Genomic DNA, 25696 nt, shown 5'->3' with positions numbered 1-25696 from the left:
GTTGTTAGTTTCTTTAAATTAAATTTCTGTCTATTTGTTAGAAGATTTTTATTTTTAATTCACCGGTAAAATGCTAATATCGATTTTGTACGTGTTATTGATTTTGCTAGCTGTACTTTGGTATATAGAGACAATAATAATTAAAAATAAGGAATTGTTGTTAAATCGATGCTTGATAAATAGGCTTTTATTTTACTATAACCCTTTTTATTTATTTTTAAGTATGACATTTTATTGTACAGTACCAGTAATAAAAAAAATATAATTCATAGTGAAAACATGAACATGGTAAGTGCACAATAGGCGGCCTTATTGTTTAAAGCAATATCTTCCAGGCAACCATATAAATAAAGGACATGCTGGTTAAACGCGAAGGCACAAACAATCATAAAGAGAAGAAAGAAAACTTTTTGTAAGGTTTTGATAATATTATGTAATTAATTGTCTAAAAAAGCACTACATAATATTTCCAAATGGGTTGCTACGCTTATAAAATTAAATATAAAAAGAGAAAATTAATTTAATTTGTATTTCTACCAACTGGCAGCGCACTTAACTGGCAATGGACAAATGTTTAACTTCATAAGCTTACCACAACTAAATCTATAACTTCCATATAAATAAATGAATAGTTCCCAAACTCCCCGCTAGAGGCGCTGCGCGCTATTGTAGTGAGTTGACGTTGTCAACACGAAATTGAGGCTTAAAATCTTAAAGTGGCTAAAGTAAAGCCTTTGGAGTAATTAGTATGCGCAAGTTGCATATGGAGCTTGAGTAACAGCCGGTTTACGTGTGCTGGGTTTTAGTTTAATATAGTTGGGAATTTTAATGGAGTTAATTTATGCGGGTTTTTTGGTTTTAATCTGGTAATTGCTAAATAGTAGCAGACCATTGGCTAATCCATACTAATATTATAAATGCGAAAGTAACTCTGTCTGTCTCTTAACTACTGAACCAATTTGGATGAAATTTGGTATAGAGATATTTTGATACCCGAGAAAGGACATAGGCCACTTTTTATTGCGAAATATATGTACATTGTACAATAATATATATTTTTTTTTATTGCCAAAAAAAACACAGCCAAACACATTATAAAATTTATCTTACAATTAGGCAAACGGAGACAGCCTCAGCAAAATGCTGCACAAAAGCAGCGCTGATATCAAGTAGTAGTTAATAATAATATCAAATCTTTTTTATTTCTTACTTTTCCGTTTTTGAAGTCGGTTGTTTTTAACGCAGTCATTTTTATTCATTACTTTTTAGTGTATTTTTCAACACGAATCAAACGAGCCCAAACTCGATAAAGTTGAGTCAATATATTACTAAGTTCCTATGGCCACCTTCCGATTCCATCATCAAATCAGGTTCATGTCATGATAATGTTTCATCGCTATCAAATTTACATACGTATACAAAATTTCAGCTCAATCGGTTACCGGAAGTGAATCAAAGTTACTTGCTACATATCAACTTAGTCATCGAGTACAGACAAAAATGCTCATTAAATAAAAACTACTGGGCCTATCCGAAAAAAAAAATTATGGGACCAATTCGATGCCATCCCGCATCGAACAAAAAAAGAATCACGTAAATCGGTTCAGAAACCTCGGAGTAATCGGTGTACATACATAAAAAAAAATATACCGGCCGAATTGATAACCGCATAAAATCGCATGGAGAGCTTAATTTTCACAAAAAACTCTCATCGCACCGAGAGCTTAATTTTCACAAAAAGCTTTAATCGCTCGGAGCTTAATTTTCACAAAAAGCTCTAATCGCATGGAGAGCTTAATTTTCACAAAAAGCTCTAATCGCATGGAGAGCTTAATTTTCACAAAAAGCTCATATCGCACGGAAAGCTTAATTTGCACAAAAAGCTCTAATCGCACGGAGAGCTTAATTTTCACAAAAAGCTCTAATCGCATGGAGAGCTTAATTTTCACAAAAAGCTCTATTCGCACGGAAAGCTTAATTTTCACAAAAATGCTCTAATCGCACGGAGAGCTTAATTTTCACAAAAAGCTCTAAGCGCATGGAGAGCTTAATTTTCACAAAAAACTCATCGCACGGAGAGCTTAATTTTCACAAAAAGCTCTCATCGCACGGAGAGCTTAATTTTCACAAAAAACTAGTCGCACGGAAAGCTTCATTTTCACAAAAAACTAATCGCACGGAAAGCTTAATTTTCACAAAAAGCTCTGATCGCAAGGAGAGCTTAATTTTCACAAAAAGCTCTAATCGCATGGAGAGCTTAATTTTCACAAAAAGCTCAATTCGCACGGAAAGCTAAATTTTCACAAAAAAGCTCTAATCGCACGGAGAGCTTAATTTTCACAAAAAGCTCTAATCGCACGGAGAGTTTAATTTTCACAAAAAGCTCTAATCGCACGGAGAGCTTAATTTTCACAAAAAGCTCTAATCGTATGGAGAGCTTAATTTTCACAAAAAGCTCTAATCGCACGGAGGCTTAATTTTCAAAAAAGCTATAATCGCACGGAGAGCTTAATTTTCATTAAAAGCTCTAATCGAACGGAAAGCTTAATTTTCACAAAAAGCTCTAATCGCACGGAGGGCTTAATTTTCACAAAAATCTCTAATCACACGGAGAGCTTAATTTTCACAAGAAGCTCAAATCACACGAAGAGCTTAATTTTCATAAAAAGCTCTAATCGCACGGAAAGCTAAATATTCACTAATAAAAATAACTACGTTAAAAACAACCGACTTCAAAAACGGAAAAGTAAGAAATACAAAAGCTTTGACATTATTATTGCACGCCTCATAAGCGAAGCGTTGAGGTGGGTACTACTGTCACTTCGCGCAAAACATCTGATTTTTCAAACTTAAAATGTCTTTATGTATCATACATTGCACTTGTAAGATAATACATACACACACATATTAAGAAAAAACACTATTTTTAACGTTCATGATATTTTTGATGTCATTTTTGTTATTTAAACTAGTTAAAAAACAGTTTAAAAAAGTTCTGTCTTGGACGTCCGTGTGTCTGTATGTGCGGATCCTTTTTCTTGTTAACACGATAGCGACCGAAATACTTTACTAATCGAGTCTTTTTTTTTCTCTTACGCTTGAGTATGCTCAGGAATAGAACCCTTTCATTTTTCAGGGTCTGATTCGATGTGGTTTAATTGTTATTAAATAAACAAAAATAATACTTAATTAATAAATATTTATTAAAAAAAATTATGAGGCGTGCACTTTTGGATTTTCCAAATTATTTACTAAATATTATTTATATGTGCTATTTATTAAAAAGGTTTGATGTCGGTGCACGGGCTTAATACTAAGTGCTTAATGTTCGGCACCAACTTCAAACCTATTTAATAAATAGCACATCCATACTAATATTATAAATGCGAAAGTAACTCTGTCTGTCTGTTACTCAATCACGCCTTAACTACTGAACCAATATGCATGAAATTTGGTATAGAGATATTTTGATACCCGAGAAAGGACATAGGCCACTTTTTATTGCGAAATATGTACCACGGGCGAAGCCGGGGCGGACCGCTAGTAATAGTATGAATAGAAGTTAATACCTACTACCAATTCAATTTATGTAAATTTTAATCTATAGTTCATTATAGTTTGCATGATGTGAAAAACTGTTAATAATATGTTTATTTTCATTGACATTTCACACTAGATAAGCTAGTTTTAGGCTTAAAAATATAGTAGACGAATATTAAAGGCAATTTATAAATTTGAAAACATTTAAAAACAAATTTGGATCGGCAATTCTTCAATTTTTCTATAGTAGAGGCTGATCCTAATTACTCATTGCAACAACATTATATTGTGTTATAACATTAATTGTATCTGTGTGTGTTATTATCATAGCTATGGACATTGGACAGCTATGTTAATAATCATTTAAAAATAAATAATTGCCTCGCACTTGGCAAAAATAAATCGCTCGTTGTTCTTTCATTTGTACAAAATATAAGACCAAATATGATATATAGCCGTGTCATATTTTTCATTGTACTTATACCTTTGTACAAGAAAACACATCCAAAACTCTGCAATAATAACATAGAATTTAATAGGCTGTATTTTGTATGCGACTCGCAATATTCACCAGGTGCAAGGCATTGCGAAATGGTGTCACTGAAAATTATTTTTCGAGAGTTCAGCTATGAAGTGCTCCTTTTAAAGGTTTACTTGCAGTTGCCCAGTTGGAAAGGTTGTTTGTTTATTAAGTTGTGTGCATTGTTTATTGTTAGGAAGCATCCATTAATCATAATACATATTATTATCAATATTATAGCTGTAATTATAATATCATTATGATGTATAGGGACTGGATTGCATATTTGCATTATGAGTAGTAAAGTGAAGTCCCATGCCCCCTAGTGGGGTAAGGGGCAGATGCATTATGCCAATATGCATACATCTGTTTCACTGATCGATTATCTTTAGGGACAAGTTGGTGATTAACCTTCTGTGTCCTGCTAGACCGAGACATTTTTTTTTCTTCGTCTCCACCGGGAATCAAACCCAGGATTCTTGGTTCTACGCTAACACGCAATATTATAAGTGCCTACTATTAAATCAATAATAAAATCTTAATCTATTTGATGAGTCTCCCATTCCATCGTAATTTGACGTAGGTATTTATCCTTGTAATAGTTTTAAGCATACGAGTAAGCTCGAACCGTCCAACCACGTCATCATACACCAAGATGAATAGACAGCATTCCTCAATAAGTATTGTTGGTATTCTAGCCATATAAATAGACGGGTCTATACTTTGAGACGTCTAACATGAATGAAGCAAACCCTTCACCCTGACATTCTGAGGTCCCGATCAATCACTGAAATTGCGTATCCTTGTAATCAAGGGTCCATGGCATCGCATGTATAAAGATTTATTTATTGTAGCCTTCCGATAAAGAGCTTAATAGATCTCGTACTGGTCAGAAATGTTGCAATATGTTTATTTACTGAGATGTGATCTTTGGTTTGAAAAGTTTTATTGGAATGTGACCGTTTAGTTTTAGACTTAATATTTCTTCAAAACTTAACATTTATGTCAAATATTATCTCAAGTACAAATAAATTATTAAAATGTGTCATATATTCATTTGTAACTTAAGATTTCATATCGTCAAAGAGCAATAGGGTAGTCGTGAAATGCGCGCGCAGTAACCCGCGTGGGGTACAAACGTACAGTGCACCCAGCATATCAGTATTCATTGAGACGTCGAAGGTGGTGCACGTGCGTCAGTCCGTTGATAAATATTTTACGTAGTTTAACACCCTTCCAGTGACAGTTTAAACTATTTAAATAATCGAATTGCGACTGTGAATTGTGTGAATTTGGTGAGGTACTGCTGTGTGTGAATTAATAGTGTTTACGGATAAATTTGGTGTTGTTTTAACACGAAATACATGTAAGTTAAAATTAAAGTTAAAATAAATAATAATAGTTTTATGTATGTTTTATTTTCTTGATAAATGAATGGTTTTCCTTAATTATTTTAAATCATATTTTTGTAATGGTTATTAGTTAATAATTTAATTTATTATTTAAAACACTTTTATATAATAATTAATTTGCTTCTTTTTAATTTTATAGGTTTGAATAACAAGTGTTTCAGAAAAGAAAGAAGAACAATAATGTTATAAAAAATAACAGTATGCTTTTTGTTGGAAAATGCGATTGCGAAATTACTTAGAAAGTGTTAGTATGTTAACGTTTTTTGTTATTGAAATGAAAATTATGTTTTTCGGTTGTAGTTCTGCGATAAGGCGACGCGACGTTCGAGACGAGAATATTTTGACGGGTATTTTTCGATGGTTCAGTTTTCTGATAAGATATAAAAAATAAAGAATATATTTTATTTTACTTTAAAGTTTATTGAAATATTAAATACTGAGCACTACTACGGTTTTATAAAAGGGGATGAGATCGGAGAAAATGAATATTTTTTTCATTCAGCGGGCAATTACTTAGCTTTATAATAGACTATAAAACATCAGCTACTGGGGCATGTTAGGACTTAGGCCATTAGTGATTATGCTTACGTTTTACTAATTTAACCTATATTTAGTTTCCTTGTAAAAAAAGGACGAGGATTCTCAATTAGACTGTATTTTATGGGTTTGTTACCTACTTCACAACTTTCGACTGGGTGAACTGATTTCGATGATTCTTTTTTTATGAAACCATTATCTACCCTCCGGTTAGTTCCATTAAAATTTTGTTCAGTTCAGACTGATTCGAAGTTGGTTTAGATTTTTGTTTAAAATATTTATTTGGAAATTTTATCGATTTAAAATTACTATTATATTTCGACTGATTAACGTTGTCCTTAATTACATACGTCGATAAATGAATGAATAAATTAAAATTCTAATATTAAATAGATTTTATTACATTTTTTTCATAATATTTGTTAAATATCTAGGTACTTATAGATTTCTAGATATTACAATACTACAGGATTTATGTTTAAAACTATAATGTTTAAAATTCCTGTCCAAAATACTTGCAATAATACCGAAATATTTATCAAATGGGTCCAAAAATACTAAAGTTCCGTGATTAATTTATGCTATGTATGAGCTAGCTAATAGAAATTTATTGCATAATATATAAAGGCAAGACATTATAATTGATGTACTTCGCAAAATTGAAGCGGTTCGAATTGGGGAGTGCCTGGCGATCTGCACTACAGGCTACGGCCTATCGCAGACACCAGTCCTCTTGGTTTATGTTTACTTGTAGTTGTACTTTTTGTTAATGTAGTTTGAGGAAAATAAACGATTTATTTATTATTTATTTATTTATTTATTTGTTTTTATGGATTCAAAATTGGTTAAAAATATTTAATTAATTCTTAGATTACCAACCAACGTTTCTCCCGACCTTTTATAAAAATAGTCCAAAAATGCTAACGTTCCTTGATTAATTTATGCTACATATGAACTATTTCATAGTAATTTATCGGCATGTGTCTAAATACATTTGTTTTTATGGATCAATACATTGGTAAAAAATATTGAATACATTCTTAGATTAACAACCAACGTTTTTCTCTACATTTTATCAAAATGGTCCAAAAATGCTAAAGTTCCGTGATTAATTTATGCTACATATGAACTATTTCATAGTAATTTATCGGCATGTGTCTAAATACATTTGTTTTTATGGATCAATACATTGGTAAAAAATATTGAATACATTCTTAGATTAACAACCAACGTTTTTCTCTACATTTTATCAAAATGGTCCAAAAATGCTAAAGTTCCGTGATTAATTTATGCTGCATATGAACTATTTCATAGTAATTTATCGGCATGTGTCTAAATACATTTGTTTTTATGGATCAATACATTGGTAAAAAATATTGAATACATTCTTAGATTAACAACCAACGTTTTTCTCTACATTTTATCAAAATGGTCCAAAAATGCTAAAGTTCCGTGATTAATTTATGCTGCATATGAACTATTTCATAGTAATTTATCGGCATGTGTCTAAATACATTTGTTTTTATGGATCAATACATTGGTAAAAAATATTGAATACATTCTTAGATTAACAACCAACGTTTTTCTCTACATTTTATCAAAATGGTCCAAAAATGCTAAAGTTCCGTGATTAATTTATGCTACATATGAACTATTTCATAGTAATTTATTGGCATGTGTCTAAATAGGTACATTTGTTTTTATGAATCAATACATTATTAAAAAATATTTGTCACATTCTTAGATTAACAACCAACATTATTTTCTCCCGACCTTTTACCAAAATGGTCCAAAAATGCTAAAGTTCCGTGATTAATTTATGCTACGTATGAGCTAGCTCATAGTAATTTATCGCCTCTTGGCTAAGGTATGCGCTGAATCCGAAATGGTTGTTACATTGGACATAACCATTTGTTACTCGCGCTTTATCTGCGTTCCGACGGATTTAGGGTTGACTTAACTTTTTAAACCTGTTTTTGTACTTGGAAATGATGATATATTGAGGTCTCTTGAGGTTCCCTAGAGGAAACGTCGTGTTTTATGCGACTTTGAAAAAGGTTCTCAATTAGGTTCTTTTAGATTTCCTATAGCTTTTGCAATTCATGTGCTATTGTAGGAAACATAAAAAGCAGGAAAGCACAATGTTCAACACACATTTCATATTTTTCATTCTCGTGCACTATTCAGTGTGTAGTGCCACTGTGCTATCAACCAATTTTCTTCGCTTGGTTTCCTTTCATGTCCAAAATATATATAACTGATTTCGAATACAAACAAAGAGTACGCATACAAGCATTTGTCTTTCCAGAAGTTTCTATTTTTTCTGAGAACGTTACAAAATGTTCTTCATTTCAGTTAATCTTAATAATGCCTTTTCTTCTTTGTTCAGCCTAAACGTTTCAAAGAAATGCATCTCGATTCTCAACAAATTGTATTACACAAGAAGCGCAATTGTATTCAAGATAGTACATAATTAATTTGTCTTAACTGCCTTCGGTAAAAGCGTTTCACGATTCTTGCTTCTCAGCATTTAATTTCAAAGATTTATTTGAATTCTATTTAAGTTTACTCGTTGAGGTTTCGTGTTTATTTAATTTAAAAACTACTTTAGTGTTTCAGTTGGGAATGTGTTTAATGTATGGGATGATGTTTGAGTAAGTGAGTGTGTGCGATCTTTATTTAAAGAGACGTTTTCTAAGCATTTGATGGAATTTTTCATTACATATGGTTCTTGAAAGAAGCTTTTGAATTTAATGTGTTAGCGTTTCACAGCTACCAAAATGTGAATGATTTTTTGAATAGGTTCTTAATAAAATTTACACGCGTGTTAGAGTTTATTAACTAGTAAATTATTAAAGTGAAACTTTTATTACATCGTCTCAAACTTTTTGGTCTGTGTAGCGCATGTCGCGTGTATCGCGGCTGCCGAGTAGGTATACCTACTCGGCAGCCGACCGTCACGCGACATGCGCTACACAAAGCAGTGTTCGGAACCGTTCGAACAGTTTCACTTTTACCGTGGTTTCATAAAACCACACAACATTTTTTATATTTTTAATAAGTTTGATGTTGGATATTAAAATACAACAACGGATTTAATAATTAAGAAACAATTTATATTTATACAGGGTGTAATCGTTAAGTGCGCACAGGCGATTATTCCGTAAATATTGCAGATATCAAAAAACTTTTAACTGATATCGAAAGCCCTTTACCTAATGAGTAAAATGAAAATAATAACTTTTTAAAAATTAAACGGGAAATATCCAAAAAAAATTCATCGTGATATGTTATGAGTATTCAATTTAAATAAATAAATATAGGTACCTATATGTAACGTAACGTATGTATATAGTATAAACTATGGTATGTAGATAAGTTGTCTGGCTTTAGCCCGCGGCTTCGCTCGCATTCCATGTATAATCAATCTCTATATAAGATAGCATCTAGTTCAATTTTCCCGTTCCGGCGTAATTGAGTTACGAACATAATGAATTACAAACAAAGGATATGTGAACGTATAAATAAGAATAAATGGGTTTCCATTTGCATTATAATTAAAGGGATAGGCATAAAGATAAAATATTATACAAGAGTAACATAAAAATAATATATTTACTAATATTGAACATGAAATACGATGTAATTTACCGTATCGTAATACTGGTTCGGGAGCCAGCAGCAGATTTTATGACCAAGTTCCTCTCAAGCGGTAATTAGTAAAATGCATCAAAGTATAGTATTATGAAGCCTCGTGAACGTCAGCTGGAGCTCGGTTGGGGGGATGAGTGGTTGTAGCCTCCCGTATCGGCTGACGGTTTTTCCACCAAGATACAGCCAGCTGACATATATATTTATCCACAGTTACATATAAGCTATCATCAGGTAAATTTTTGTTTGAGAGGAAATAACGGAAAATAAATTTTTCTTTAAATTTAACTTTCATGTTCGAGACACCAGCTGACGTATAATACACCATGTTGTAACCAGCTGACTATTTTTTTTCGTTGAGATATTGGGTTAGCTACAATTTGACAAATTTTTAGCTGAGAGGAAATGAATGAATGAATGTATTTTTTTCCTATGTGCGTGGGAGGCTACAACCGCTCACCCCCCCAACCGAACGCCAGCTGACGTTCACGAGGCTTTATAATACTATACTCTCATGCGTCTGACGAATTATCTCTTGAGAGGAAATAGTTAACCAAATTTGCACCTGGCTCCCTAACCAATAATTTAGTTATAACTAAACAATATTTTATTGTCATTGATTTATACATTCAATATCTATTGTTTATTTTTACTTATAAGATTTAAGAAAAGTTATATTCCAATTCGTATGTATGACACAACTTAACTTTAATTGAAACGTAGATAATTTTTCACTCACTTTTTCACACACACTAACTCAAACTCAAACATTTATTTATTCAATTAGACTTCTTCTAGAAGCAGTTCTGAATCGTCATAAAATTTTTAACATTTACCACCGATTCGGAAAGCAGATTCGGAAAGCTATGCAGAAGAATCGGCAAGAAACTCCATAGTTGTTCTTTTATAATCATGTCAATATTACAATTTACTTACTTTCAATATATCTACATGTAAAATAATACATAAACATTGTATTGTCTTACAAATTTCACTATATTATAGTATAAGCAGTTTTTGTTATGCCCAAAAGCAACCTACGTATCCGTCACATGTCATAAGATATTTGTCGGGATCATGTTAGCCCGCCGGCTACAGATGCGTAATTAATATAATACCTTTGTAAGTATATAATATTATATTATTTATCATGAAAATTTACCTTTATAGCTAGCGAAAGAGTATATCTCTATACTAATATTATAAAGATGATGTGTTTGTTTGAACGCGCTAATTTCAGGAATTACTGGACCGATTTGAAAAATTATTTCAGTGTTTATCGAGAAAGGCTATATTATCATCACTCTAAGGGTGTTTTTCCGCCAATAATATGCACAATACTCGCACATTATTAGTGTATAAGTACCCTAAGACCGATAGGAGAGGAGTAATAGGGTAAAACACGGTAGAGCAGCTGGTTTTTTTTTATAAAGAACTAGCGGTCCGCCCAGGCTTCGTCCGTGGTACCTACATATTTTGCAATAAAAGGTAGCCTATGTTCTTTGTCAGGGTCTAAAGATTATCTGTGCCAAATTTCATCAAAATCGGTCGAGTAGTTTATGCGGGAAAACCATACATACATACATACACACAAACCTTTCCTCTTTATAATATTAGTATAGATAAACCGGGAGTACTGAGTAGGTATTTTAATATTTAGTTTTATAGCATTCAAATGCTTTATAAGGATTGTGGAAACCTTCAAGATGCTTATTAATTCTATGGTATCATAGTTAATAATGAGGTTTTGTAATATAATTCACTGTATTATTATTTCGGTTTTATTCCCGTGGGTGTCAATAATACTTTTCCTGTCTAAATTGAGATTACGTAGGAATACTGTGAAAAAATATAGAGTGGGCTAGCTCACTCTGTTATTTTTGGTGCTACCTATATATAACTTTATGCTTCCGGTGAAAGAATATGTATATTTTGAGAATATTTCGAGAACTTACGTATTAGGACAGGTAACAAAATAGTCATTACGGTAGGTATTTGTAAAATACATACATCTTTATCATTATATGTTTGTTTTTTTCACTTATTGTTCTGTGGTTTTTTTTGTTTTTATTATATAACGTTGCAGTAAAATACATTTCATACAATTAGTATACTTAAGGTTTTACATGTAAAATAATGTCAGCGAGTTATTTTATACCAAAAGTAGGTAAAATACCAAAAGTAGTAGGTAGTATTTTATATCAGTTCTATATTTCGAAGCAATTCCAATTATCCAGTCAATTATTTTTATTACAACTGTCACTGACTGAAATTATTCACAAAGTTACAAAGTAAACAAAAAGTAGAAGGAGGAAAGGTTTTGTAAGCCTATATCCTTATTATAAAGAACAAATCTCTTTGGGACTCGGGTTAGAAGTTGGGAGTATTTGATATGTCAGAAATGGTAAAGTTTTCTTGTTTATGGAGTACCCTGGTGTGAGCCGCCGTTTGTATTCAAGTAGGCATTTTATAGAAAGAATAACATTTATTAATTATTTATACCAGTTAATTTTTACCACTATTATCAAGAGGAAGAGTTTGTTTGTTTGTTTGAACAAGCTAATCTCAGGTCCACTTAGAAAAATTCTATTTTAGCTCATTTATCGAGGAAGGCTATAGGCTATATATTATCATTACGCTAAGACCAACAGGAGCGGAGCCACGTGCGTGAAACCGCGAAGCGCAGATAGTAAAACATATTTGATTCAAAAGCGAAATGTTTATTTCGGCTCTGAAATTAATAACGTAACGAGCAATTACACTATCATATTACATTCATAATTACTGCTGCAATTGCTACCAATTAAGTGTGAGATTTCACCAACTAAGTGTGGTTTTACTTTACATTGCGTAGTTATAACGCTGGTAATTATTGAGGAGCCACCACAAGCTTCGATGGATGCGTAACATAACGTTAAATTTGACGATTTGATACTTCAAGTTGTAGTGTATTCTATGTATGTTATTATGCGTATTATTTACAGGTTTTTTTTTATATGTATATAACATTTTAGCGTACTTTTGTACTTATAACTACAGATTTGTCACACGAATAGATTATGTAGCTGAATGGTAAGAATGAGAAGGAAATTTAACAGTTTCGATCCTATTAGTAAATTGAACATACATAAGTATGTTGTTTTAAAGTCGTCAGGACCATGTTAGTGAACTTAGCAGATCATTTTTAGCAGATCAAAAAAAAAAAATGTGAGTTCTTATCGCGTGCAGTTGAGTTCTACAGTTCCTGATACTTTTTAGAAAAGTATTTCGAAACGTACGCGAGTACGCGTAAAATGAAACACTAGAAAATTTATTTATGTATGTATATAGAGATTTCATCACGCCGTAGTACCATGCCGTAGCATCATGCCGTAGCATCATGCCGTAGCATCACGCCATAGCATCACGCCATAGCATCACGCCGTAGTATCATGCCGTAGCATCATGCCGTAGCATCGCGCCGTAACATTACGCCGTAGCTTCACGCCGTAGCATCACGCCGTAGCATCATGCCGTAGCATCACGCCGTAGCATCATGCCGTAGCATCATGCCGTAGCATCACGCCGTAGCATCATGCCGTAGCATCATGCCGTAGCATCACACCGTAGCATCACGCCGTAGCATCACGCCGTAGCATCACGCCGTAACACATGCCGTAGCATTACGCCGTAGCATCACGCCGTAGCATCACAGCGTAGCATCACGCCGTAGCATCACGTCGTAGCATCACGTCGTAGTATCACGTTGTAGCATTACGTCTTAGCATCACGTTAAGCCGGGTCCAGGTCGGGTTTTTTCAAATGTCGTTTGTTATGGTAAAAACGCCAGAACTATTTCTAAAAAGTATCAGGAACTGTAGAACTCAACTGCACGCGATAAGAACTCACATTTTTTTTTGATCTGCTAAAAATGATCTGCTACGGGAAGTTGGCAGATCATTTTTTCAAATGTCGTTTTTTAAGGTAAAAACGCCAGAACTATTTCTAAAAAGTTTCAGGAACTGTAGAACTCAACTGCACGCGATAAGAACTCACATTTTTTTTTGATCTGTTAAAAATGATCTGCTAAGTTCACTAACATGTCAGGACCTGCAAGTTTACCCTCCTATGAAACAAGAGGGTAATGAAGATTAATCCTTCTTGTGAAAAAGGGAAGATTGCATAGCAGTTTCTTTCTCAGATTTTACAGATTGTATGTTGCCCTTGAGGCATCGTCGTCATTTGAAATGCACTTTAAATTTATACATAAATATCGCAATTCTGTTGTCACTAAAAGTTACGTAACTACATTCGTCATCTTATAATCAGAATACGTTCATGTTACACTCTGTCTCAGTTTGTTCTCGCTCCACTATTGTAAGTACAACTGAAAAATTAACGCACGCCGCTCCCATGAATATCTTTGTGCCGTGTAATTTTAGACTTGAAAAATGGCGCGTAAAAAACACTAATTAGTCCCAGTAATGCCACCCGCTAGTTATTTAAAATGTAAAACGTGATACGCTTTTTATGCATTCTTTACTTACTGCATTGAAATTAATGTTGGCAAGAAAGGAATTCTTTTATTACAATACTATGGAGAACTAAAGAAATATAAAATAGAAAATTATAAGAACGTTTTTTAATCAATTTGTTTAGTAAGTTTTTCTAAAGATAAGATACTACTCATATTAATTCTCTGAGGTAGATTTCTTGAGTATTTTTTATGAAAACCTAGCTTTGGCTTGCGGTCGTGAGGTATTTAGATAAAAAGTAGCCTATGTGGTATTCCAGACTGTAATTTATTTGTGTCATATTTCATATAGATGCGTTCAGTTATTCTGGCGTGATTGAGTATCAAACATTCATCCAACTTTTGCATGGTTAATATTAGTAGATTACGCAGCAGTATCACTTGAATTTCTATTTAAATTAAGGAAAAAATATATTAATTATATCGGTAAAATGTAGATTAAAAAAGTGTACGTGCCAATAAAGCAAAATATTTTAATGGTTTTAAAATGTGATTTATTATTTCTTTTGAGTGGGAGATACTTCGACACGAATCAGGTCAAGCTGACTAACTGGGGCTCTTACCATACTCTCAGATGGTTATACTATGTATAAAGCTATGTTTAGGAGAATAAACTAACCTACTTATTATTAACTAGCTTTCTGTCGTGGCTTCGGCTGCGTTCACTGCATATGAAAAGGTTTTAACGGGGCAAAAGAACGTCTCCTGGGGCAGCTAGATCCTACATATAATTAAGCCTTCTTCGATTATATTATTCATGGGTGAAAATAGAATGAAAAACGGTTCAGTAGTCTTTGAGTATATCGCCAACAGAGGTACAGAACGACGCGGCGGAATCTATATCTTGTTATCATCTATTCAAGCAAGCTAATAATAAAATTGACTATGACAATTTAACTCCTCTGTTACTGAGATAAGTATCACTTCAATGTTCCTTGTTAATTTCGGTCTATCAATCGTTAAATAAAAATAAGAAAAGTAGCAAAAAATGTATGTACACATTACCTTGCTCACGGGTTCAATTAACCTATTTTTATTCTTTCATTTACTACGACATCGCTATCAGTGCCTCATTACGTACATATATTTCCCTCCACCGAGTAATATATGCTAGCAATACAAATCATGGACATTAAGTTGGACCCGGACTGAAAAATTCACAAACATTCGCTCCGTGGAAATGCGAATAATTCCGTTTTAAAATTCTTCTTTCCGAATGTTCAACAAAGCGAGTCACTAGGTCAAATCAACTATTTACGACTTTGAAATACCGCTATCATGATAAATGGGGAAACATGCTGTGCTGTGACGTCATTATGGACCGGCTTCAAGGCTTTCGGAAATTCTGACTAAAAGCCAGTTTTGTACTGAGAAAAGCGAGTGATGCTTGCGAACACGGAACAGATAAATAAGGTCTGTTCCGTGCTTGCGAAAGACAGAAGTGGTGTGTTGGAGTGAAATGTCCGATTATGATGCAGTGGTATAAATGCCTAGATATGGTTTTTATTTATTTTATTTGACAATAGGGAAGCACTTGACCACGATCTTGTCTGATAGTAGGCTGAGATCTGGCCTTAAATGGAATCTGGCCTTAAATGGAATGCGTTTGCCTACCGAAGGTACTCGTATACTTTTTGAAATTTGCAATACCCTTTAACAGTGTGGATATAACATAGATTTAGTTTCAATAGATCTTAATTCAAAACAATTTAAACCCTTGTCCAACACATGTTAAGTTAAACCGGGTTAAACTGTTCCTAAACATCTTAAACGAATTTTGAACTTTCGACGCTATATTGAACCGGGTACCTATATCCCTAGAAGACCATTATATGAGTTATAACTTAGATAATAAATGTAGAACACTTTTTCTAACTCATACGGTGGATAAGAAAATGTTGCAAGTAAATATTTGATATTTATTTTTATAGCATACAAATGTTTTGTAAATGATAAATTTTTAAAGAATAGAAAAAAATCGATCACGAAGCGGGATTCGAGCCCTTCGCCTTGCCGCGGCCGGGGCGACGCCTGAGCCTGACCACTCGGCCATCCGTGATCCCGCCAGAGCAATCGCATTTAATATTCTCTTTCGTTTTGTGTGTCATGTAAGTAAACGTAATTTTTCAGAAGCAACCTAAATGATAACAAAGTCTGACAGTATTTTAAACACTTACAAAAAATGGAACTTTAGGATTTCTGATATGTGACTTTGTGTCTTATTTTATCCTTATAAAAATATATGTAGCCAAGCTCCAAAAACAAGCGTATGACGTCACGCAGAAACTGGAATAATCCATTACATTCAAAAGAAGACGTAATACACGAATAATACGGATTCCTAAGTGTTCGCACTGATTGATGGAAGCCAACATCCATTGGAGTTTAATAGTGAAAGAGCTCCATGGTTTTCTTTGTGCTAAAAATTGTCACTCAACATATTGACGTCAGCAAGATGGATGAAAGGTTTCACGGATTAGCGGGATTAGCGTGTGAGATTTAATGATGGATTCATTTTGAAAATTTACTTTTTTGCGAAATACCCGCAAGTGATGAAAATGTTTGAAAGTAGTAACTAATATAATAAATATGTAGTCTTGAAAGAGTGTTTTTTTAACGCGCTTTTATAAGCTTCATCTGTGTTTGTATGTAAATGGACACATTTAATTCATGTTGTTTTTTATTCTAAACTGTATTTTCGTCAAAATATATCAAAACAAAAAGTAATAAATCTTGAAAAAAAGCTAATTTCAAAGTATTTGTTTGTATTATTTACGTAAGATTAATACGAAAACTAATATAACTTAACAGAAATGGAAGTTTAAAAACTTGTTTCGCGAACTTTTGCGAAAGTCAGACTTCCAATATCAAAAGTGAAGATTCTGAGGTCAGGTTTAGGCTTGATGTTTTTAATTGCATTTATTTTAACGTGCTATATATCTAACGTCAGTTTTTTTTATACATGATTTATGGTGCAAAATGTAACACTCATAATACATATTTTAATCATTGAATTATTGTAATGATAATATGACACGGTCGGACGACAATATATTTTAATTGTTCATAATAATTTAAAAAGTAAATAATTCTTCACAATAAAAAAAAAACAATATAAAATAGAGAGTAAATTATTTAATGTCAAGCGCGTATATTTCTACATAGCTAAGTAAATAGATATTATAGTTAAAACAACCTAGCCCTTAATATGTATAGGTAAATATAGCCCTATTGTACTTCCACAAAACTTATTCAATCTGTCGATAAAGATTTGCGAAGCAGAAAGTTTTATTTTCGTAAAATATGTCTCTAAATATGGAGTATTATAATAAGTAGTTAGAATAATATTTTAAGTGCGGTTTTATTTAGTGGGTATATTAAGTAAATATAGAATTAGTGATTGATTGCTTATAATATATGTACACTTGCTATGCTCCGCAGTTTTACCCGCATTGCTCAACTCTATAGGTCTTAGCGTGTTGAAATATAGCATAAAGCCTTCCTTGAAAATGGCCTAGCTAAAACTGAATAATATTTCAAATCTTATTCGTAGTTCCTGAGATTAGCGCGTTCAATCAAACAAACAATCAAACTCTTCAGCTTTTAATATTGGAAAATATAAATTAATCGTAATAAATATAAATTAATTACTTTCCTTTTATAATGTCTTGTGTGAAAATCCAATTTAATAAGAAATTACATTTTAGATTTTTTATTACTTCTTATAATAATTAATAACTTGAAAGAAATTCCTACCAAAATTGCTGACATTTTTTATCTCCAGGCTTCTTCAGACCAGACGCGGTTTTGTAGTGACACTTTTTAAAGAAACGTTCAACAGATGTTAATCTTTTTCATAGTTGGCAAAATGGATAGCAAAAATTGTCATAGACATTTTCTATTCATACATTTTGATAGCCGCTTGGCAAGAAATTGTAGTAAGTAGAAAATATTTTATAAATATTATAAAGGCGAAAGTTTGTAAGGATGTATGGATGTATGGATGTATGGATGTTTGTTACTCTTTCACGTAAAAACTACTGAACCGATTACAATGAAATTTAGCATACATATAGAGGGTAACTTGGATTAACACATAGGATAGGTTTTATCCCGGAAATCCCACGGGAACGGGAACTATGCGGGTTTTCCTTTGAAAACGCGGGCGAAGCCGCGGGCGGAAATCTAGTATTTTATAAATTTATAAGAAGTAAGTAGTGTAGAATTGAAGTTTATTATGTAAAACTTCTAAGTATTTCAGAGAATAAGTAGAGCTGTTGATCATGCTATATATATAATATGCTCTAAGAAGAGAATAATAAGAAGAATATGCTCAAATTTGATTTGAGCCAAATCCATAGATTTGAGCATATTCTTCTCCTGTTAGATCTTCCTTTTTAAGAGTCTATAATCTATACTTATATTATAAAGCTGAACAGTTTGTTTGTTTGAACGTGCTAATCTCAGGAACTACTGGTCCGATTTGGAAAATTCTTTCAGTGTTAGAAAGCCCATTTATCGAGGAATTCTAGGATATATATCATCACGCTAAGACCAACAGGAGCGGAGCACTGCGGGTAAAACCGCGGAGCACAGCTAGTGCATTATCCCATTGACCACCGAGCGGCCCGATCGGGCCGCGACACAATAGATTTTCTATTGTGTCTGTGATTCAGGGACTGAGGGATTAAATAGTTTATGTTTTCGTATATACTAATATGTCCTACGAGCTTGGCTAATTTCCAAAGAAATTAACCGCCATGGACTATAAATGCTAAGTAATATTATTTTTACTTTATTTATCTGTAATTTATATCACCAAGTAATAAAGTCGACATTACAGTCATAAAATAACGACTCAGCATTATATGTTACTGTTACTTTATTCAAATAAACATTGAAATGTATATTTTGTTCAGCTAGAATGTTCTGGAATTAAATATAAAGTATTTATTATAAAGAATAAAATAGGTCACCCGTTTCAAATGATTTTTATCTTGGAAAATTGCTAATCCAAGATATGAAATGATGCTACAAATATATTATGAAAGCTTTCTGGATGGAGAATTATTTATTAAGTATAAATATAGTTGTTTATTTGTACGCCAAAACAGTAAGTTTGCTTTGAAAACTTCACAATTTGAACAGCCTAATTGTTGAGACAGGATTCTAACTATAATTTCTGTAAATCTATACTAATATTATACCTAAAGCTGAAAAGTTTGTTTGTTTGTTTGAACGCGCTAATCACAGGAACTGGTCAGATTTGAAAAAATTCTTTCGGTGTTAGACAGCTCATTTATCGAGGAAGGCTATAGGCTATATAGTATATATCATCACGCTACGGCCAACAGGAGTGGAGCCACGGGGTTGAAACCGCGCGGAGCAGCTAGTATTGTATATGAAGATAGGAACTCTATCAGGAATAAAAAAAATATTTAACTCTAGTAGGTATTTCGTTTTTTTACCATTTAAAATAACATTGAACATTGTTTTTTCTATCAAAAGTGATTATATCACTATGCCATGATAGCAAGATTGGATAACAAATGACAATTATGGGACGATCCCTATTACGTATTCAATATGCTACCACAGAGAGCTCAAGCTATACTGGTTGCATGGTTCAAGATCCCTACGTAATATCGCACGTTTCATATTACATGTCTACTGATAACGTAATAACACCCAAAGTTCAATAACGGTTTGGGGGCCTATTATTAAAGTTATTTTTAGTTATACAGGGTGGATCGCGATTCGAGTATTGATTTCGATTCTATAGCATTCTTTCGTTGCAAAGCTGGTTTGATCCATTTGATTGTCTGAACAAAAATCGGAGTTTTTTGTAGTGATTTCTTTCATGGGAACTGAAATGTTAGTTTCCATTTTGGGTGGATATTGTGTTTTATTTATGCTGTCCGCGCGACCTTTGTATTGATAAAATTAAAAAAATGTGTGCGTGTACTAGTGTACACACGTAAGAAGTGAAACTTCTTTATGATCTTATTTTTCAAAAATAATTTACTACATGCAACTTTACAGAAATAAGTCGAATCACGCGTGGTAGGGATAAGAAAAAAAATGGCGCGTAACGGAAAAATGTCACGCGTAACGTAAAAATGTTACACTAAATTTTTTTCCAACCCCGATAAAGAAGTTTCACTTCAAAACATTCTGTAGCTGTTACAACCGTAATACAAATATAACAAAAGACGTATAATTTAATAATGAAAATTTAACCTTTTTTACGATTTCGATACAAAATTAACAAACACACATAATATAAACACAAGATTAATACGAATTTCTTCGATTAATATGAGTCGCACCTGTCCAATTTAAATCAATCCTTTACACCTTAGAGCGTATACGCACTATGCGGGTAGCCGCATTGCGGGTAGCCGTCCGGCTGACCGCAAGCACAATTATGTACGTAATATTCATTTCTATGCGCACTGCGATGCGGCTACCGCAGACCGCACAGTGCGCATAGAAATGATTATTACGTACATAATTGTGCTTGCGGTCAGCCGGACGGCTACCCGCAATGCGGCTACCCGCATAGTGCGTATACGCTCTTACAGGGCATAATATACGACATTGGAAAAACAAAAGCCTCATGACGCAGACATAATATAATAATTCTACAAATAAACCAACTAGATTATACTGATATTCATATAACCTTTGTTTTCAATAACCCATTCCATCGTATATTCAATAACAAAACGAAATATGACACGACATCAAGATAGTAATAAAAATCGGTCAAGTACGAGTCGGACTCGTTACTAAGGGTTCTGTACAAATTAGCTAAAAAAACTAAAAGAAATTGGTGTTCCCATTTATGACTGTGCCAACCGTTGCTTAACCTCGATTTTGTATTTGTTGTTATAGTGGCAACGTAAATACATCATATTTTAAAATGTCAACGGTCTATTTATCACGGGTTTTTATGAAAAATAGGGAAGCACGGCAAGCTAAGATGTGATCTAATATGGAGCGAGCTTCCCTAGAAAATACCTGTTCACTCTTTTCTTGAACGGTTCATGAGATACAGACTTGTGACAGACGGACGTATAGACAGATAGTAAACGAAGTTTCAGTAACAGGGTCCCCAGCGAAGTCTCAATAACAAAGTCTCGTTTTTACCCTTTTCTTACGGAATCCTAAAAATGAAATACGTCGTAACATTGTTATGACGTGGAATATTGTCCACGACGTTATAATTAGATCATCAAGAAGATTATATATTGTCTGCTATAGACAGAATATTCTCCAGACAATGCTCTATCTGAGTGATGAGTTGTAATGAAGTTAGTGTACACTGATGTAGGCAGGTGAGGACTTCGCGTTTTATCGTTAATCAACGTGAATAAGCTATTATTTTTATGTTAACACGTGGTAATTGTATAATTTTGATGGACTCTAAAGCTTTTGTTTCTCCAAATTTTATTAAATTTTCAAAATCACAATGCATGCCATAGGTATGTTCTTTTACAACTTCCTTCGAAAGTAACTCTACCTCTCTGTCTGTCTCTTCTTCACGCCTCGACCACTGAATCGATTTGGATGAATTTTGGTACGGAGATACTTGAGGTCTGAGAAAGGATAGGTTTTATTCCAGAAATCCGACGGTAATGGAAACTATGCGGTCTATATGACTACGTGGGCGGAACGATTGTTTTTCGAATAATTGCCGCTAACAAACGCTTCGTTTGCACGCAGCCTTAGGTCTCTCGATAACTCAGTTTGGTCAGGCTATATATTAACATCTGAATTTCGTGCCAACTATCGAATGTTTGACATTGACTTGTTATTGATTGTGCTTGGACTCAAATAGTTTGTGGTATTGTTACAATAACGTAATATTTGATTATTAATACTGTTATAGGATAATTTGGAATCTTCAAGGTCGTGTTGTTTTTATGGAATTGTGCCAATTCCGTTGTGTAAATATTTATAACTTCTGTTTTACTATCATTAGTGTGCTAAGAAATGTTTGTTGAAAATTATTTTCGAGTATTGATAATGATGTTTAGTAAATAATACTTGAATGAATAAATGGTGGTTTTAGTTAGCAGATTCAATTTCCATAGATTTTATGAACTACATAAAAGTAAGATTTAGAAGTTCTTGTTTTAAGGTTGTTTTTATTGAATAAAAAATTCATACAACATACACAATAATATAGTATTTTTTTCCTGTATACACTTTCAATAGTATTAACAACACGTAGTTTATATTTAATAATCAAGAAGAAAAAAGCCTACACCCACCTCAAAAGCCTGCTTCCACCTCAAAGCCAGCAATACGTTCCCTAATGCTGTGAACTGTCATGGGCGGCTACCCCCACCTACCATCAAGTGGGTCGCTTGCTCCGTAGCCGGGGTTTCAATAAAAAAAAAGTAAATTAAACTCGAATATTACAATTTATTACCTTTTTTAAATTTGTATTTTACATTATAAAATTTATATGTATAAATGATAAGATAATTTTTATTTTGTATAACTTTCAATGCAACATACTACGAACTTGATTCCGTGCTACGTTCATACGATTAGAATTGGCGTAGCGATGCTACGATCGTAGCACTGTAGCGCGATTCGTAGAACCAGTATTGTGTCGTTATGAAAAATATGCTACGATATGGCTACGATAAATAGGAAAAATCTTTATATTTTCTTGCACTGAGTATACACATACACACACACTCACACATACTATAAAAATTAAATAATAGTCTATGATTATTTGTAATGGAAATCAGAAAACATTTTTTTTTAATTATTCGCTGTACCTGTTCTTTTATTTCTCTAATTGGTTCATTCGTTAACTCGAAAACGACTGGACTAGTTAATTGTAATTATTAAGCAAGTTTTTAACAGTCACTTTTTAATTAATTTCAATGCTTGTTTCTTATGTCCTTGTCACATATTATTGGAGTTTATCATGATAAAGGCCTTTTAACTGTATGTTATAATATTATTTTGTTTTGACCGCCTCCTTGGTTCAGTGGTTCACGCGTGAGCGTAGAACCGAAGGGTCCTGGGTTCGATTCCCGGTGGTGACGAAGAAAAAAAAATGTCTCGGTCTGGTAGGACACAGAAGACTGATCACATACTTGTCCCTTAAGAAAATCGATCAGTGAAACAGATGTATGTATAATACATCTGTCCCTTTCCCCACTTGGAAACACGGGAATTCACTACACTTATACATATAGTATTTTAAATTAGTATGGTTTAACTTTAACATAGTTCTGTTGGATAGTTAGTATAAAAACAAAAATAAAATATGTAATGAAGCCTGAAACATGTACAACATAACCTCAAAATACAACGTTTGTGGTTTATAATTAAATAATTATAATCTACAATACGAGTGAAAGGGATTTGGGGTAAATATAATACATATTAATAACTAAATAATTATGTAATCTGTATTATGGAAAAGGCAAAATGATTTCATAGGAAATTTATGAGCTTAAAACTTTTTTTATGGGCTCAATATGTATGTAGTGTTGCGGCATGTTTCACATGCGTCTAAAAACCATTATTTAAGTAATTTAATACAATTCTAACTAAAATAAAGTTATTAGTTTTCGAGTATTCGTATATATTAGTATTCCGAGGTCGTAGGAATTCAACAAAAAAATTACTTTTTATTACATCAAAATCAGTCCAGCTGTAGCGGTTTGGCTGTAGGACTTGCTAAATAAATATAAATACAAACACATAAACACTTGAAATACACAACCCTTCTTTTGTAGTTAGCTAAAAAGATAACAAACAACCACATCTTAAATAAATAAGGCAACAATAAAAATAAAAACCCTGCACATATAAATAATACTTCATCCGCTAAAAAGTGATTAACAATTCAGCTAATGGTTCAGTCTATAATTATAAGAACACTATCCATTTGGCAAACGAGTTTCACAACTAGGAATTGTCCGGGCTTTAGTTTTCGTATTTTAGAATAAACTATGCGAAGCAATTTAATAGGTTTTATCTATATTTGGACCTAATTTAGGTCACTTATTTCAAGTTTGACTTTTGAATCCGTTTCTTTAATGTATTTTGGGCTTAAACTATCTAATAGTAGTTAAAATATATGAAAATTATTTGCTTAAATATTCTATTATGATTTTAATACTTGAACATGATAATATGAGTTTACAACAAGCTCCTTCGAAATGGATGGACCAATATTAATGAACTTTTTTTATTCGATGCCTTAAGTTTAATGATACAAGTCCAATTTTAAGAAAAATCTTAATTTAATTTATTTTGTGGAATATCCTTTGAATAATATTATTTGTTTTACGTAATTTGTATTCAGAAGCCTCTCTCAACAACACCACATTATTTAAATGTTGATTTATCTTAATGATTCTGTTGAATTAACAATTCAAATTCATTTTCAGTTAACTGATTTAAATTTATATATAATGGTTAAGTACAGGATAATTTTCACACATGGCACGATCTGATCCCATACTATGCTTTCGCTTGTGTTATGGAAACCAGATGGCTGATAAACATACATATATAATTTTTAAATAAATAGTTACTTATATGTATAGATAATTTACACCAAGTAACAGAGCAAAGTTATAATATTATAATATTTTTGTTGTAATCAATGCATTTCATATTTAAAACAAAATGGTAATAAATGTACGAGTTTATTTCATTACCTAGTTCTCGAAACAAAATGAATGCAATTTTGATTTAAGATTACTTTAAAACAAATTAAAGTCGAAGCAGCCATCTTATAATATAAAAAAGAATCGCAAAATGTGTTGGTAAGCGCATAACTCGAGAACGGGTGGACCGATTTCGATAATTCTTTTTTTATTATATTCCTTGAAGTACCAGGGTGGTTCTTAAGTAGAGAAAACATAAATATGTACCACGGGTGAAGCCGGGGCGGACCGCTAGTATTCAAATAAAAACAGAACATTTATGCACGTACACGCCTCCCACCTTCCCTCCACACACGCACACACACACAAAGATTCATATCCATATTATAAAAATACAAATGTCACACGCACACGTACACTATCGAATCATATCACATACTTAGCTGACAATTTTTCTTCCGCTCATTTACAAGAATGCTGAGGGCAGTGAAATGGTAACCACTTGGATGTAATGATTGAACACGGGTCCTCTTTTGTGGAGCCACGTTCGTATGGAGTGGCTTCAATTGGTGCTAATAAAGGAAAGCAATTGAGTATAAAGGCAATTCTTTTTGATTTGTAATTTTTTGTTGTAAAATTTTCGAAGCTATCTTGATGTGTTCAGAAAAATTGTTTTTGAAGTCCATGAGATATTCTAAAATTACAGAAAATTTAGTACCTACGTACCGTAGAACCTACTAATATTATAAATGCGAAAGTTTGAGAGGTTTGTTACTCTTTCACGCAAATACTTCTGAATCGATTACAATGAAATTTAGCACACATATAGAGGGTAAATTGGATTAACACATAGGATAGGTTTTATACCTGA

The 25696-nt window shown here is 32.8% G+C and overlaps 1 protein-coding gene across 1 annotated transcript in view; it reads left to right on the top strand.

Moving 5' to 3' along the window:
- The first annotated feature begins 5241 nt into the window (after positions 1-5241).
- Positions 5242-25696, top strand: part of LOC149479100 (TWiK family of potassium channels protein 18-like) — a 68218-nt gene continuing 47763 nt past the window's right edge. Inside the window, exon 1 of the mRNA XM_089708860.1 lies at positions 5242-5426. The gene's annotated coding sequence lies outside the window, so the exon portion shown is untranslated. The remainder of the gene's footprint in view (positions 5427-25696) is intronic.

This window comes from Colias philodice, chromosome 21 (genome assembly GCF_061535455.1).
Source record: "Colias philodice isolate Cphi_HAF_F1 chromosome 21, ilColPhil1 Martin Lab GWU primary, whole genome shotgun sequence".
Classification (NCBI taxonomy): Eukaryota; Metazoa; Arthropoda; class Insecta; order Lepidoptera; family Pieridae; genus Colias; species Colias philodice.
The sequence above is the reverse complement of the archived record's forward strand: the minus strand, read 5'-3'. Positions and strand labels throughout refer to the sequence as shown.